This window comes from Lutra lutra, chromosome 11 (genome assembly GCF_902655055.1).
Source record: "Lutra lutra chromosome 11, mLutLut1.2, whole genome shotgun sequence".
NCBI classification, from domain to species: domain Eukaryota; kingdom Metazoa; phylum Chordata; class Mammalia; order Carnivora; family Mustelidae; genus Lutra; species Lutra lutra.
Window position 1 is genome coordinate 45,747,151 of NC_062288.1, and position 17,393 is coordinate 45,764,543.

Here is a 17,393-nt window from a genome sequence, read left to right on the forward strand (position 1 = left end):
GTATGTACAGAAGCAGTTAAACAGTAGAAAGCATCATCTGCTCAAACAGAAAGCCAAAGTGGCTGGCATGAACTCAGCAAATAGTAGGTTTGTGCATATGAGACTGGAAAGGCAACTAAAGGTCAGATTGTTGGAATTTTGGGGGCATTTATTTAAAGACCTGTTGGAAGCTGTTGGAAGATTTTAAGAGAGAAATGACATATTCAGATCTGTATTTTAAAAAGGGCATATACTGGAGAATGGACAAGAGGAGACGGGGTAAGTATGGCTATAATGACTGCAGTCTAGTTGAGGACACTGACAATAAATGCACAAAGAACTGAATGGATTCCAGGGTTATTTTGGTGGTGGAATAAATTAAATTGGGCAGAAGAGTCTAAAATTATGCTTATATTTTTGGATTAAGTATATAATAGATAGTAGAGAGTTTTCCTGAATTTCAGAAAACTAGAAAGCAAATTTCTTAGATAGGAATATATAAAGCTGACCTAAAACTAAACAGCTAGGTGAATATTAAGTATTTAATTATCAAGAATTTTAATTGCCCTTCTTACAGATTATAAGAATTCCGGGTAGATGATTCGGATGGCCCAATTTCTCACTGAAACTTTTCCAATTTGGGGTGAACATCTAAGGCATCTAAAATAAAGCAGAATTATTTTCAATTCTGGGTGTGATCAGTAATTTATTTCTCATGAAGAAAAAAATGCCATGTTTAAAAGAAAGGCTGAACATGTATATCTTACATCTTGCTAAATTCACAATTATAAGAGGAATTTCTAGTTGTGGAAATAATATCAGGAAACAACAAGAGTGTTAAGCCATTTTTTCTCATCTATCCCTTTTGCTACTGACTCCACCACTGTAATTTTCAGTTTTGGCTTAGAATTCTGTGTTCTCTACACAATAGGCTCTGACATTATGTCTCTTCCAGACACATAAACCCAAAAGCTGCCATCTGCTCACCCCAAAATGGTTTTGAATATCCTTTCTCTAAAATAAAGCCCAGGTTAATTACCTCAAAAGGTTTTTTCCATACTATACTACAACCACAGATCTGAATCCAATAATCCAAAAATCAACCACTTATTCAGGTTTAGTATAATACTTATCTTGAGCAAAGCGGTCTGCGAAGTGCTGAGCTGAATCACACAAATGTCACAACGTTTGAAATCTTGCTGGATTGATAGCAGAGGACGCGTACAATTTTGGGAAGACTACACAAGTGTAAAATTATTAGCACCAAGTTTTAAATTAACTTACTGTTACTATTAAGCATTTCTAATATAGGTCTACACAAATCTTACTGGCTTGCACAGTCGTCTCTTCTATTAATAAAGGGGCAAACAATAAGATAAAATCTAAGAGATCTTAGCACTTTAATTTAGTAGTAATACTGAAAACTTACATTAGCTAATAAAATACAGAGCCTGATCTCAACATTTTTATGCATTCGAACACTTACAAGTTAATCAATCTAACACTTAGACGTGGATATGTCTTCACCACCATCACTCTCACTCCCTGCCAGCCTTGAAGGATCATTAGAGATAAGAGGCATTTTAAGATTAGTAACTGTAAAAAAGAGATATGTTATTAACAATTCCCCTAAATGAGGACACCATTTTGTTCTGCCTAACCTTTGAAAGTTGTTTTCTAGTGACTATACAATTCTATTCAGATTTTGGGTGATATACACTAAGTCTTATATACTATATTTTACAAATATATAAATATAAAATATTTGTCAACTTTTTAAAGGGGAATAAAAATGAGATAAAATCTTAGGATGCATTAATGGGTCACATATACTTTATTGCTTCTGTGATATATTTCCTGGCCTGGTGTTTGCAATTAATTTGAATCATGTAAAATTTATAATACTAACATGGGCTTCTGGTTTCAGATGGCAAATCTGGCATAAATATTCACTTCTTCTTACTCATAAGTTCAGAAAATCTTGCAGATTTTACAAAAGCATAGAATGTCAGAACAAATAAAAGTAGAATTTTCTGGAAAAAATTTTTAAAAGCTATCCAGGAAAGGCCCAGTCCAAGTATGATGTAAAGTGTTCAAATCAGAGTAAGAAGTCAGCAGGTGTAAGGAAGAAGAATGCAACAAATATTAAGAAACAGAATGATTAAATAAGGTGCTGAAAATAATAAAGATACGAGGAGGAAGGGAAATACTTTATCTTTCAAAAAGAAAAGATAAAAGATAAGCAATTCTAGAGAAAATAAAGCTATATTAGAAAAGCATGAAAAATGTAGAAAATTAAAACATGATATGATTTTGAGAAGTCAACATATAGTGTATATTACATTTTTCTACATTTACTGGCTATAACTCAGTTATGGCAAGCTGCAGCTAGAAACTTGGATTAGTTGTTTTTTTATTACTAAAAATACAGTTTGATGAGCACCTAAGTCATATCTTACACAGTTACTGTGAAATAGGTAACAGCTAAAACTCATTTTTTATTCCATCATTCTCAGATTTGATTTTTTGATTCCTTACTTTGCCAGATGATAGTGTTATCATTTTTTCCACCTCTTATCACTCTATCATCCAGTTTCTGCCACCAGTACATTATATTTTTATTGCAAAGTTGGTAATATTTACCTTATATTCAATAACAATTAAGCTTGCTGTCTTTTGAATATTAGTTATCATAAAGCTTATATTCCATAACAGCATTTATCTCATTATAACTATATAAATATTGTTCATTACAGAGACACATTGTATTCTATTACTATATTTTTTTCAGTCTTATTTGCACCTCACAGGGGAGAATGTTTAATGGATTTTTTCTTATCTAACCCTTTAATTAGTGTGAACAACAAAGAGAATATACACACCAATAGATGACTGATAGATAGATATTGATAGACAAACCATCAGGAATTTCTGGGACTATAACAAAAGATTTAACATTCTGGCTATCAGAGTCTCAGGGGAAGAGAAGACTTTCTAGCTTCATGGAAGCTGGAAAAGTACTAAATCATGGCTAAATACTTCCCAAATATGACAAGGAACATAAACTTTCATATTCAAGAAGTTGAGTGAACCCTAAACAGGATAAGCCCAAAGAAATCTATGCCAAGACATACCATAATGAAAGCTTAAAAAGTAATGACCAACCTTGGAAATAACTAGAGAAAAAGAATACTTTACCACAGAGGGCAGAAGGGAGTAGTGCAGTATTTTTCTAGTGCAACAACAACAACAAAACTCTGTCAACCTAGAGTCCTATACACAATAAAAAAGTCCTATACACTATAAAAATATCCTTCAACAATGAAGAAAAATTCAAGATATTATCAGATGAAGGAAAACTAAGAAAATGTGTTGCTAAGGAACACAGTAAGGAAAATTACAGTAAATAAAATAGACTTTCCTTCTCTTTAGTTTTTAAAATTACTGATAGTTGAAACAACTAACACTGTTCTAACACTGATATGGTTTTTAATATATGTAAAGGAAATATTTTTAAAAATTATAAATGGGGGAGAATAAAAAGAGATAAAGGGAGATGAGTTTTCTACATTTAACTTAAACTGCTAAAGAAATAACTCCAATAGACTGTAAGACATATCACAGAATGGACAAAGATAAAAAAGATATAACACACAAATATATAGATATCACACACACACACACACACACACACACACAATATAATAGAACAACCAGCAAACAGCCATACAGAAAAATACAGTCAAAGATAATATAGACCTCTGCAACCTGGTAGTCAACATGGTGCCCTTCCCACTTTTCCACTTCTTCATGCCTGGTTCCGCCTGCCCCTCTGACCAGCCATGGAAGCCAGCAGTATCAACCCCTCACTGTACCCAGACTCACCCAGCAGGTCTTTGATGTCAAGAACATGACGACTGCCTGTGACCCCAGTCATTGCCATTACCTCACCACAGCTGCTAACTTTCATGGTCGGATGAGGGAAGTAGATGCTCAATGCACAAAGCAAGAATAGTAGTTATATCGTGGAATGGATCCCCAGCAATGTCAAGACAGCTGTCTGCGACATCCCACCCTGTGGCCTCAAGATGGCAGTCACCTTCACTGCAAATAGCACGGCCACACAGGAGCTCTTCAGGCACATCTCAGAGCAGTTTAGGGCCACATTCTGGCACCAGTACACAGGTGAGAGCATGGATGAGATGGAATTCACTGAAGCTGAGCGCAACATGAACAACCTTCTCTTTAAGTACCAGCAGTACCAGGATGCCACTGCAGAGGAAGAGAAAAAATAAGGCAGAGACCATCACCTCAGCCTTCTCAGTTCCCTCAGTAGTCTTCCTCAACTGCCCCCCAGAATTTGCATTTTCTGCCTCTACCTTGTTTTATTTTGTTTCCTTTTTTGGAGTGTGTGGTCCTAGACTAGTGTTTGGCACATAAAAGAAGCTCAATATTTTGTTGTTTTTTTCAAGGTCCCCCTCCCACTCTTGGGAAACCTACATTTCTGCCAATCTAGGTAACCCTGTATTTCCTTTTGGTGTCCACTTTTCCCATCCTACCAACTGGTATTTTCCTTTGCTTTTTTAAGATAATTCTCCAAGAAGCTGGGTCTCATCAGATCCATTTAGAACCATGTGCTGAAAACTTGGAAAGATGGCCACCATCCTAAGCCCATGTGTTAACTCAGTGAAAAGGAAACCAAACTACCTCACAGCAGGTAGAGGTACGTAGGAGGAAGAGGAAGCGTTTTCTATTTTAGAGGAGTTTTAGAGAGGGATACAGGCTACTGAAATCCTAATTTCTGGGGCATCTGGGTGAGCCTCTGCCTCTGGCTCAGGTCATGACCTCAGGGTCATGAGATCGAGCCCCGCATCAGGCTCTCTGCTGAGCGGGGAGCCTGCTCCACACCCGCCGCCCCCCCCCCCCCCCCCCCCGCCTCCCCGCTTGCTGCTCTGACTACTTGTGATCTTTCTCTCTAATTAATAAATAAAATCTTAAAAAAGAAAGAAAGAAAGAAATCCTCATTTCCAGGGTATCCACCTGCTCCTCTCTCAGCTTCAGGAAAGCTGTTAACAGTAGTATCTCCATTTTCAGTTCCTTCCAAGCTCTGTTCTGAGCTGTTTCCTTTGCAGTGGTGTGCCCCACCCTGTTGAGTGGATTCCTTCCCTCTCCTACTTAACCTTCTTCACATGTTGAATTCCTTCCTTCTCCCCTGGTCAGAGAAGGGGGCCAAGAAAGGGAAGAGGGACTAACCTGGGTCCCTAATGCCTCCAGAAAGGCCCTCTTTATCCCCATCTTTTCTTAACAAAAAACCAGCCCTGCTGTGTACATATAGAAAGGTGTGTATTACCATGTAAATACTTGGGCCATTCCACCAGAGAGGGGACAAGGAGACCCTCTGTCTTTTGGCAACATCTCATCTCTTCCTTTTACTATTCCCTTCCTACCCCCTCCCCGTCCCTATCCTCTCTCTTGGTTTTATCCTGTCTTACACTTCAAATTTCTATTTTGGGTTGAACTTGTTTTTTTTCCATATTGAAAAGATAACATTGCCCCAAGAGCCAAAAACACATGAAAATTGGAAAAAAAAATACATAAATTCAAATGGTAATCTAAAAATGCAAAAAAAAAATCAAGATTTGATGGACACAGCTAAAGCAGTGCTGAGAGAAAAATTTCTAGCATTAAATAAGTATGTGTGTGTAGGTACATATATATATATATATATTTAAAGATTTTATTTATTTATTTATTTATTTGACAGAGAGAGAAATCACAAGTAGGCAGAGAGGCAGGTTGGGAGAGGGGGAAACAGGCTCCCTGCTGAGCAGAGAGCCCGATGCGGGGCTTGATCCCGGGACCCTGAGATCATGACCTAAGCTGAAGGCAGAGGCTTAACCCACTGAGCCACTCAGGCTCCCCTACGTATGTATTTTTTTAAGAGCTAAGTGAATTAAAAATCTTAAGGGTTAAACTTTAAAATATTTTGAAACATTTGTTATATGTATAAGTATATACATAATGCATATACATATATACATAACACATATATATACATATACATACATAAAACTAAGACATATTTCAAAATATTTTAATGTATAATCCTTAAGATTTTTAATCTACTAACTTTCTAAATGACACATTTTAGGTAAAAATAATCTCAATTTTTGATTGGTTGGGAAAACTAAACCTACAGTTACAAAGGTTGAGTGTGTGGCATTAATTGATGTCCTGGATCCTGTTGCCTTGTGAATGTTTAAAAAGTCCTAGGTCTTTTTCTTTTTTTTAAGATTTTATTTATTTATTTGACAGACAGAAATCACAAGTAGGCAGAGAGGCAGGCAGAGAGAGAGAGGAGGAAGCAGGCTCCCTGCCGAGCAGAAAGCCCGATGTGGGGCTCGATCCCAGGACTTTGGGATCATGCCCTGAGCCGAAGGCAGAGGCTTTAACCCACTGAGCCAACCAGGCACCCCTGTCTTAGGTCTTTTCATGACACTGCAATAATGGACATATATTGTAAACTGGGATTTGATGCATGAAAAGGATCTGTCTACTAAAAACAACTTAACTAAACCTCTTTTTCTTTTTTTTTTCTTTTTTTTTTTAAAGATTTTATTTATTTATTTGAGAGAAAGACAGTGAGAGAGAGCATGAGCTAGGAGAAGGTCAGAGGGAGAAGCAGACTCCCCATGGAGCTGGGAGCCTGATGTGGGACTCGATCCCGGGATTCCGGGATCATGACCTGAGCCGAAGGCAGTCGTCCAACCAACTGAGCCACCCAGGCGTCCCTAATCCTCTTTTTCTACATTCTTTTTGTCATCATCTCATTTCTACCATCATTATAGTCATTGATGTCTATGAATTCCACCAAGAACATTAATTCAACAGTTTGGACACAGAAGCTACTAAGACCACGGGGTTCAAATGAGTGTGCAATTGACAAGAGCAGCAGGAACACAAGGACCTTCTCAGGACCATCAAGCAAGCCCAATCACAGCTTACTGTAGAAGGCAATGAATAAAACTCCAATGCCGTGTTGACTGTGTGTCCTGGGATAGAAGTTTGATCCCGGAACAGAAAAAGGACATTCTTGGAAAAAAACGGAAGAATCTGAACAAAGTCTATTGTTTTTCTTTTAATAGTAAAATACCAATGCTAATTGCTTATTTTAACAAATGTGCCTTGGTTATGTAGGATGTTGACATAAAGTGAAAATGGATGAAGGGTATGCAGGAACTCTCTGCTCTTTCTTTGTAACTCTTTTACAAACCTACAAATATTTCATAATGCGAAGATTTATTAATAAAAAATTAGCATTGAAATCTTGTGTACAAAGACTTGACAGTAAGGGCTTTGAAGCATGAAATTGTAATTCTAGCAAAAACTCAAAAACATTGATCAAGAGCAATACAGACTTAAAAGAGATATGCCAGAATAGACTGGAAAAACTTTTTCAATCATATTGCTTAAAGATCACCACTTCTTTGTAAGCAGTAATTCTAGAATGAAATCAGAACACATCACATATTTTAAATAATTTCACATAGATAATAGTGTGCCCTAATTTAGTGTCAGACGAGTTATACTTTGGAGTTACCAGTGCTTGCTTGCTGTATGCATTAGAAATGGCATAAAGAACCTTCAAAGTTTCCATAAAAAGGACATTTATATGCAAATATGAAGGTTAGGGAAAACACTGTAGAATACTCTGACTAAATAAAGACTGTCTTTGGACTCTGAAGTGAAGTATCAAAAGCAAAAAGCCTTTGTGAGGGGGTTTGGATTCTTAAGTTTCACCTGCAATATAAATTTAATTTTCCTCCACACTGAAGAATTAAAGTCCCATAAGGTAAAAATCTCTTCAGGCCACTTTAGTTTTTCCTTTAAACAGATTATAATTCCTTTCAGGAAAAACAATCAGAAGAAGATTAACAATTTTCAAAAAAATTCAGAAAGCTAGCTGTGGTTCTTTGTGCTGATATTTTCCTACAAAATACAAAAAATGGGAGGTGCTGATCACTGTCCAGCCACTGTTATTAAATCTGTTATTGCTTCTCTGTTTTTAGTACATTGTGAGAAAGTACACAGAATTTGATTCAAAAGTTAGAAAACGTGAGAGTTTGGCTAAGTGGTATTTAGTGTCATTCTGCTCCTCCAGGGGATCAGAAGGTGAGAAGATTCATATCAACCTACGACATCCTGTCCCAAATACAGTGTGAATCTGTGGAGGGTTGTTCTGTGTTTTTTGAGGGACCAGCTCTCAAGTGCATAGTTCTAAAAATTGAGTTAACTATTTTTTTTCCTTTTTAAGATTCTGGAACAGTATTGGAAGTAAAAATAACAAGAAAAAGATGACTACAATTTTAAAAAAACATAACTAAGCCTTCAATCCCATTTTCTTCATAGAAGAAAAAAAAACATAACTAAGCCTTCAATCCCATTTTCTTCATAGAACACATAATAAAATGTAAAAGAAATTCCAGAGTAAACGCCATAAATAATAGAACTAATTAAATTGGGCAGATATCATACAAATTGAAATAACAGATTTAGAGATGATAATTTTTCTCCCCTTAATTATAGCAGACTCTTCTGCATAAAGAATGAGTAAAATATCTCAACTATAATGAGCTATCACCTCATTGAGCCCAGGGAATTTGAATTTGCAATATAAAATAACTGCTGGTGTTTCTAAACTTCTATTCTTCAGATAATTCACAATTAAAAGACATTCAAGGGGTCACTTGGGTAGCTCAGCCAGTTAAACATCTGCCTTTAGCTCAGGTCATGATCCCATGGGCCTGAGATTGACCCCAGATGTCAGGCTCCTTGCTCAGTAGGGAGTCTGCTTCTCCCTCTCCCTGTGACCCTCCCCCTGCTCGTGCTCTCTCTCTCAAATAAATAAATAAAATCTTAAAAAAAAAGACATTAAAATTAAAATATTTGAGGGTAATTCATTATCTCATGCTACTGTATTAAGGTAATTTGTAAATTACTAGTCTAAATTATTAGTCAATTTCATTCAGACACAAATCTAAGCGAACTTTCTCATTATAAACTCATAATTTTGTGTCAAAATGCAAAATAACAAAGTGATTCAAAACAGTAGAAGCAATGTCATGAGATAAATGGATACCACCAAAAAAAAAAAAAAGAGAGAGAGAGAGACAGAGAGTTTTTACAAGTTTAAGAGGCTGATATACTCTTCTTTCATTAGGATATGACCACTTACATGGTCAGAAATTTTTACATGTTTTAGCTCAAAATATATGCTTTAGGGGTGCCTGAGTGGTTCAGTGGGTTAAAGCCTCTGCTTTCAGCTCAGGTCATGATCCCAGGGTCCTGGGATCTAGCCCCATATCAGGCTCTCTACTCAGCAGGGAGCCTGCTCCCTGCCCCCTTCCCTACCTCTGCCTACTTGTGATCTCTGTCAAATAAATAAATAAAATCTTGGTCATAACTAACAATTAGAGGGCCCTTGAATTCAGACCATCTGGTTTCTAATCCCAGATCTGACAAATTGTGGTGTGACCTTGGGCAAGTCACTTTAACTTTCTGTGCCTCCTTTTCCTCATTTGTATTTTTATTTATTTATATGACAGAGATCACAAGCAGGCAGAGAGGCAGGCAGAGAGAGAGGAAGAAGCTGAGCAGAGAGCCCGAGGCGGGACTCGATCTCAGGACCCTGGGATCATGACCTGAGCCAAAGGCAGAGGCTTTAACCCACTGAGCCACCCAGGTCCCCCTAAACATTAATGATTTGTCTCTAAACAGTACTATATAAATATAAAAAGAACATAAAATAAACTTAGAGAATGGGAATTACCTTTTTAACTTTATAATTACCTTTTTAAACTCCTGCCTATAGATAAAATCACATGTAAACTAGGGAGACATGACATTTTACTAAAGGTAAAATGGTGTTTTTTCTGGTGTTTCATTAGCTGTCTTCCATAATCTTAATTTGAGTTCTTTCAAACTGAAACTGGTCTATAAGGATATCATATGCCTTAGAAATAATCCTGAATCAGAATGTGTGACAGCACAGGCATAAGTCAGAGTTGTTCATCAGTAGATATAATTGTATTCTCATACAGTCTATAAAATGTGTATTTTATTTATGCTGGAAAAATGGATTAGAGTTTTCTATGAAAAAAAGCTAGTGTAAATTTTGGGTTCTTTCTTTTTAAACTCGAATAATTTGTTTTATCTAAGACTGTTCTTAGTGAGAGGGAAAAAATGTGTTCTTGTCCACCTTTATTTGAATATTAAGTAGAAACACCTTAATGCTAATATTGGGTCAAGAATAACAATACTTAGGTAGAAGAGATATACTAAACCACATCCTACATATAATCTGAACCACAGAAATGAATGCATTATATAGTATGTATTAGTTATAACCGTTCAGCAGGAGCCAAATGTAAAATAAAAAAATTTTAAAAAGGAATCAACTAAAATTTTACTATAAAACATTCCACTATAATTGAGAAACATTTTGTATCATCTTTTTTTTATGCTGAAAAAGTAAATTCATTCTTCAAGCCACAATGCCTTTGTTCCTCTTATAAAGAATATAACCTATTTCTATAATAATTGTGAGAACGATGAATATATTTATTTCTTTCTCTCCTACTCAAAAATACTTCTTTCTTCTTGGATTTCCTTCTTCTTCAGGTTCAAAATTACAGATTTTTCTCTCCTTCCTGTGCACTAACTCAGTTTTTAACTCCTCAGATATTTTAGTCTTTAAAGCAAAAAACTAATGTTTACAAAAAATTATGTCTATCATGCAATGTTAAAGCAGTTGTGACGACAAAGACACTGGCTGACAACTTCCAAGGAAGGAGGAAGGATATGATCTGGATAGAGGACAAGAGAAAACAAACCAAGAAGAATGACAAACTCAGGCAAGCATAAAGAGTTGCAATCAATGATCAGCAGTGGATTGAGGGGTACCTGGGTGGCTCAGTGGGTTGAGCCTCTGCCTTCGGCTAGAGTCATGATCCCAGGGTCCTGGGATGGAGCCCCACATCCCCTCATTGGGCTCTCTGCTCAGAGGGGGGCCTGCTACCCCCCCCTTCTGCCTGCCTCTCTGCCTACTTGTGATCTCTGTCTGTCAAATAAATAAATAAAATCTTTAAAAACAAACAAACAAACAAACAACAAAAGAAGTGGATTTGATCTAGGCAAGCTGGACACAAAGAGAAGCATTGCACAGGATGTGGGTTAGGTGTACAGACTATGGAGTCATACCACATTCACTGACTATATCTCTTAGTGGCCATGTGAGCTACAGCCGTAGTTTCCTTATCAACTAAAAAGAAGTAATACTATCTATCTCATTAGTTTATTGTAGGGATAGAGTGAGATAACCTTTTCAAAGCTTTTAGCACAGCGTTTGTGTGGCACATTCTAAATATCTGATAATGGCCACTAGCCCTGTTAAGGCAAGTAAGAAGTGACCCATTAGGGACACCTGGGTGGCTCAGTCGGTTAAACGTCTGCTTTCTGCTTAGGTAAGGATCCCAGGGTCCTGGGATTGAGTACTACATTGGACTCCCTGCCCTACAGGGGGTCAGCTTCTCCCTCTCCCTCTGCCTGCTGTTTTCCCTGTTTGTGCTATCAAATAAACAAATAAAATCTTTAAAAAAAACAAAGAAACTGACCCATTAAGTATCAAAACTGGCCCAAGAATTATTTTCTGCATCCTTTCTTTTAATCTGACTATAATATTTTGTGTGTCTACTGGAATAAAGTATCTATCATTTCCATATCAACAATGATTATATTTTCATCTAGACCTAAGGCCTTAAGATATCAATACCTTGATAACTCAAATTTATATCTCCAGGCCTGGCATTCCTTCTGGAATGTATATTCAATTTCCGACCCAGTTTATTTACTTTGGTATCTATAGATGTTTTAAGTGGTCCCTATGATCCTGATCTCCCGGCTTTCATTCTCTTGTAGAGTCCCCTCCCCTTGAATATGAGTAGAATCTGTGACTTGAATATGACAAAGATATTAGGATATCACTGTTGTAATCATGTTACATTATATAAGTCTCCATCCTCCTAGCTGACTTGCTCTAGAGTCTTGCTTTCCCTGATGATTTTAAAAAAGCAAGAATCCATAAATCCTAAGGCTGTGAGGAAAGGAAGTTTGCCAACAACCTGAATGAGCCTGGAAGCAGAGCCTTCTCCAGGATCATGTCACGATGAGAAACCCAGCTGGCTGATATGTTGTTTGCAGGCTTGCAGAGAACCCAGCTAAACCATGTCCAGACTCCACCCCCACAAAAACTGTGAAATAATAAATTTGTATTGTTTTAAGTCACTAAATTTGTGCTGATTTTTTTATGCAGCATAGAAAATAAATACAGGGGGGCGCCTGGGTGGCTCAGTGGGTTGAGCCGCTGCCTTCGGCTCAGGTCATGATCCCAGGTTCTGGGTTCGAGCCCCACATCGGGCTTTCTGCTCAGCGGGAGGCCTGCTTCCTCCTCTCTCTCTCTGCCTGCCTATCTGCCTACTTGTGATTTCTCTCTGTCAAATAAATAAATAAAATCTTTAAAAAAAAAAAAAAAAAGAAAAAAGAAAATAAATACAGGGATTTAACAAGCACCTTCTCACAAATTAAGCCTGTCCAAAATAGAGCATCCATCCCCCTAACATTCAAATCTGCCTCCCTTTTAGTGTTTCCTATTGAAGTTAATGGTCCCACCATTCACCCAGCTGATTAGTTAAAACATCTTGGAACTATTCTTGATGCCTTTGTGCCTCTCAAACTGAAAAATCCCATCAGCTATGTCCAGAAAAGTTACACTTTTTATAATCACTTGGTTCTAATCATTTGCCTGGGCTACTGCAATAGCTTCTTTTCCTCGATTCTTGACCCTCTAGAGTCTATTTCCATACAACATCCTTTAACGGGTAAATCATTCCTCAATTCCCTGCTCTCAAGTCTTCCAAACAATCCCATGAGACCTGGAACAAAATCCCAATCTTTTATATGACTTGGGGCCCAAATGATTTGGGCCTTTTTTTTTTAAATCATATCCTACTCTTCCTCCCTTATTAGTTTTTCTGCAACCATACCAATCTTCTGGCCAGTTATTGAACACTCCAAGCAAATTCTCTACTAGAGTTCTTCAATTTGGTCTGCCTTAAATAATTTTCCCTTAAATACTCTCACAACTGGGATTACTTCTTTCCCAAACTTCTACTCACATATTATGTCTTCATACAGGCCTTTTATGAATGACTCATCTAAGAGAGAAAAAATGCATGACACCTATTTGTCATGTTTTATTTTTTTATAGTACTTATTAAAACTATCATTACTATTGGGGCACCTGGGTGGCTCAGTGGGTTAAAGCCTCTGTCTTCGGCTCAGGTCATGATCCAGGGTCCTGGGATTGAGCCCCGCATTGGGCTCTCTGCTCAGCAGGAAGCCTGCTTCCCTTCCTCTCTCTGCCTGCCTCTGTGCCTACTTGTGATCTCTGTCAAATAAATAAAAATCTTTAAAAATTAAAAAAAAAACCTATCATTATTATTGAGATAAGGAAACTGAAGGGACCCCAGGAAGGACTGCTTTTTTGCTGCCTATATTCTTGCTAGGACCAGTACCCCTGCCTTACATGTGTCTCACAGCAGAAATAACGTATGTCCTCCTTGTATGGATCAAGGTGTTAGTAATTTCTTTGGAGACTTCCAGCACAATAGATAACATCTAAGGAATGACCAAGTGAAGCCATGCTGTATGTATTCCAGACCACTGCACTAGATATCTCAACACCAACACCCTGTGGCTGTAAGAAATAAGTGACTTTACAGAGGACCCTGGACCCTTGTTTTTGTTCTGACCAGTTCTTACATGCATGAGAGGACATGTACACCAAAACAGAATCCTCATTGAAAACCCTGGACCCCCAAAAAGAGATAAAACTCTCTCTCCTTTCCTTTCTAAGTCTCCTAGATGCTCTGTCTGTATCTACACTATATATTTTCAATAAAATCTGCTCTCACTTCTTCTCAGCTTGCATTTGATTTCTATCATTCATGAAGCCAAGGATCCTCTTGGCTGGTCTTGTGGAACACCCTCTTTGGGTCCTCAGACCAGGCCTGCCTACATCATTATCATCTGTTTATCCATTTCTATTCTGTCTTCTCAGTAGAATATAAGTTACATAATGCTAGTAATGTCTGGTTTTGTTCATTTCCATAATCTGGAACACTACATGGTAAAAAGTAAGTAGTTGACCAATTTTGCATAAAATTGCTGCTGAAATCATTTTGGAATCCTTCCAGGAAAAAATATTCTGCCATAGTGCTTTAAGAAGTTCAAAATATCTCATAGAAAAGCACAAGAGTACATTTCAAATTTAATGCTAACTAACCACAAAACTATATTCTGTCTTCATCTTTTTGTATTGTCTTAAGAAATTATTTAAGTGAATTATCCTCATGAAGTCATGAGTATCCCTACTATAGCTCTTGATTTCTCTCTCAACTCTATCTCAACAATCATTTTTTACTAACCAAGCTACATCTCAACAATCATTTTTTACTCTCCAATGTATATTTAATGCAAATAAATAGAAAATAGTGCAGCAGAAAAGTAAATAGCTTGTTCTCCAAGAATGCTAATAGTGAGTATAAAAGTCAGGTTTGTAGTGTTATCCAACGGAGGCCAGAGACTGTGTCCATGGGAGATCAGCTTGTGGTGACACTATCCATCATACTGTCACTGTTTGACAGTCACAGACAAGAAGAAATACCTAGGAATTACAAATGAATTTTCTCACTAACAATTTATAGCAATTTGCAGGACATTGTAATTGGCACATTTTCTTCACATATGTTCCATATGTTACAATAAAAAAAGGAAGCTGCTTTTTGTAGCTTATTTTATTCAAGAAGATTTTTTGCCAACAGAGTAGTGTAATGTGTTAATGAATTTAGTCAAATTCTCCCCTCTCTTGTCTGATACAGTGCCTTTCTGCTTGAGGAATGGGTAGCTTAGATGATTGATAACAGAATCCACAACCTTTCACCCGCAAGTCACCAGTTTGAACCCAACCTAGTCCAGCAATGAGAGACATTTGTTTCCGCAGGCAGCTCAGAGGCTTGCATGAAATGAATGGGAAGTCTCTATTTGCTTACTGGACCTGAAATGATAGTTACTTGAATTAGAAATATATTATGCTATGTGTAAAGACCTACATTATCATTATAGTAATATTCTTTTTCAAGGCCCTGAAATTAATATATGATACTGGCTGGTATTCAGTTTCAGACTAGAATTTTACTGAGGCAAATTTACCTTCAGTATTTTCAATGTTCTCAATATTAAAGAAGTACTATTTTAATTTTTTTTAATAATTAAAACTTACAGGTGATACAGTAAGAGAGAGCAGAACTGGCTACCCCAAAATATGTCTCTTTGGCATAAGGATTATTCGAAGCTAATTATTATTTTTTTAAACCACAAAGGAAAAGCTCTGTAAGCCTAGAAGTTACCCTTTTGTAAGAGACATTTTTACATTTATAAGGGAAGTCTCCAGTGTTAGGGTTTCTGCCTCTCTGTACCAGGAAGAGAAGGAAGACTCTAAATCCCTAGAAACTCTTATCAATGGAGAAGACAACAACCAAAGCTGCAGAACATAATGCTTGTTTATTGTTCTTTGCCTGGTAACCTCCCATAACTGACTCTCCCTTCCTCCCAACACCCCCCCCTTTTTGGGGGGGTCTTTAGCTGAAGATATTACTTACGGTAGTGGCTTGGGCCATTTTAGAAAGTTACTTAGTTCTCCTGAGTCTCTCCCATATATACAAGAGGTATACATGCTATTAAAATTGTTTTTCTCCTGTCAATCTATCAGTTATTACAGGGGGTGGGAGTTGGGGATGTCTCAGCCAAGAACCTACAAGGGCAAGGGAAAATTATTTTTTCCTCCCTTATAGAGACAAACCAACTATGTGTATAATAATTAAGGTTTTGCCTCAAATTTATATTCAGTAATCAGAAGTTAGGGTGTCACCTTTTGTAGAGCTTAAATAGCTTTTATAATATTTTTTAAAAAGATTTATTTATTTATTTTAGAAAGGGATAGCAGGAAGAGGGGTAGAGGGAGAAGGAGAGAGAGAATCCTCAAGCAGACTCCCTGTTGAGCTTGGAGCCTGACTTGTGACTCCATCCCGGCAACCCTGAGATCATGACCTGAGCCAAAATCCAAAGTCAGCTGCTTAACAGACTGAGCCACCCAGACACGCCCAGGTTTTATAATATTTTAAATTCATTCATTCATTAATTGAAAAGTAAATTCATAAAAGGATGTTTTCTGAAGACATTTCAAAATAAGGGGAACAGTATCTTTCTCTATTAGACTAACATGTGATCCAATGGGTGACTTAGACGGAAGTAAGTCAGGTTAATTGGGACCTTTTCCTTTTACCTTATTTTTAAAAAGATTTTATTTATTTGACAGAGAGAGATACAGCGAGAGAGGGAATGCAAGCAGGGGGAGTAGGAGAGCGTGAAGCAGGCTTCCTGCAGAGCAGGGAGCTGGATGTGCGGCTTGATCCCAGGATTCTGGGATCATGACCTGAGCCAAAGGCAGATGCTTAATGACTGAGCCACCTAGGCACCTTTTTCCTAGAAGCTTTCAAAATATATGTAATGGAAAAAAAAGTTATTTTCATGATAACTTTTAAAATATATGTTATTTGTAGGAGCCTCCATAGAGTCTCTATGCTCACTCTAGTGGTTAAGGTTGTCATTAGAAGGGACGCCTGGGTGGCTCAGTTGGTTAAGCAGCTGCCTTCGGCTCAGGTCATGATCCCAGCATCCTGGGATCGAGTCCAGCATCGGGCTCCTTGCTCGTCGGGGAACCTGCTTCTCCTTCTGCCTCTGCCTGCCTGTGCTCGCTCTCTCTCCCTCGCTCTCTCTGACAAATAAATAAATAAAATCTTTAAAAAAAAAAAAAAACGTCATTAGAAGTATTTAAAAATATTCCATCTGTCCCTCCTGGCACACAGTAGGGTATTACACTTCCTTGGCCCTACCAAAACTATGTGTGGACATATGACTTGCTTTTTCTAATAACATATGAGTGGAGATAATATGTGTCATCTTTCTTGCTGTTGCCATGATCATGGAAACATAAATCCACCTGATGCAGACCTCCTACCAACTTGCACTGCATATGTCCCATGTTCAAGAAATTTAATTTTAAAATATTAAGCACTTGAGATGCAGGATCTATTCATTACCAGGGAATAACACAGCCTATCTGGACACAGAACACTGATATCATATTTTGTTTCTAAGAACACAAAGGTAGAGAAGCCCAATGCCTGAAAATATATAAGTGTTAGAAATGGTTAGGGCAAAGCAAAAAATGGGAGAAT

General features: G+C 37.4%; 1 pseudogene; it reads left to right on the forward strand.

Moving 5' to 3' along the window:
• The first annotated feature begins 239 nt into the window (after positions 1-239).
• On the forward strand, positions 240-4,839 carry LOC125080493 (tubulin beta chain-like; annotated as a pseudogene).
• Positions 4,840-17,393: the final 12,554 nt, after the last annotated feature.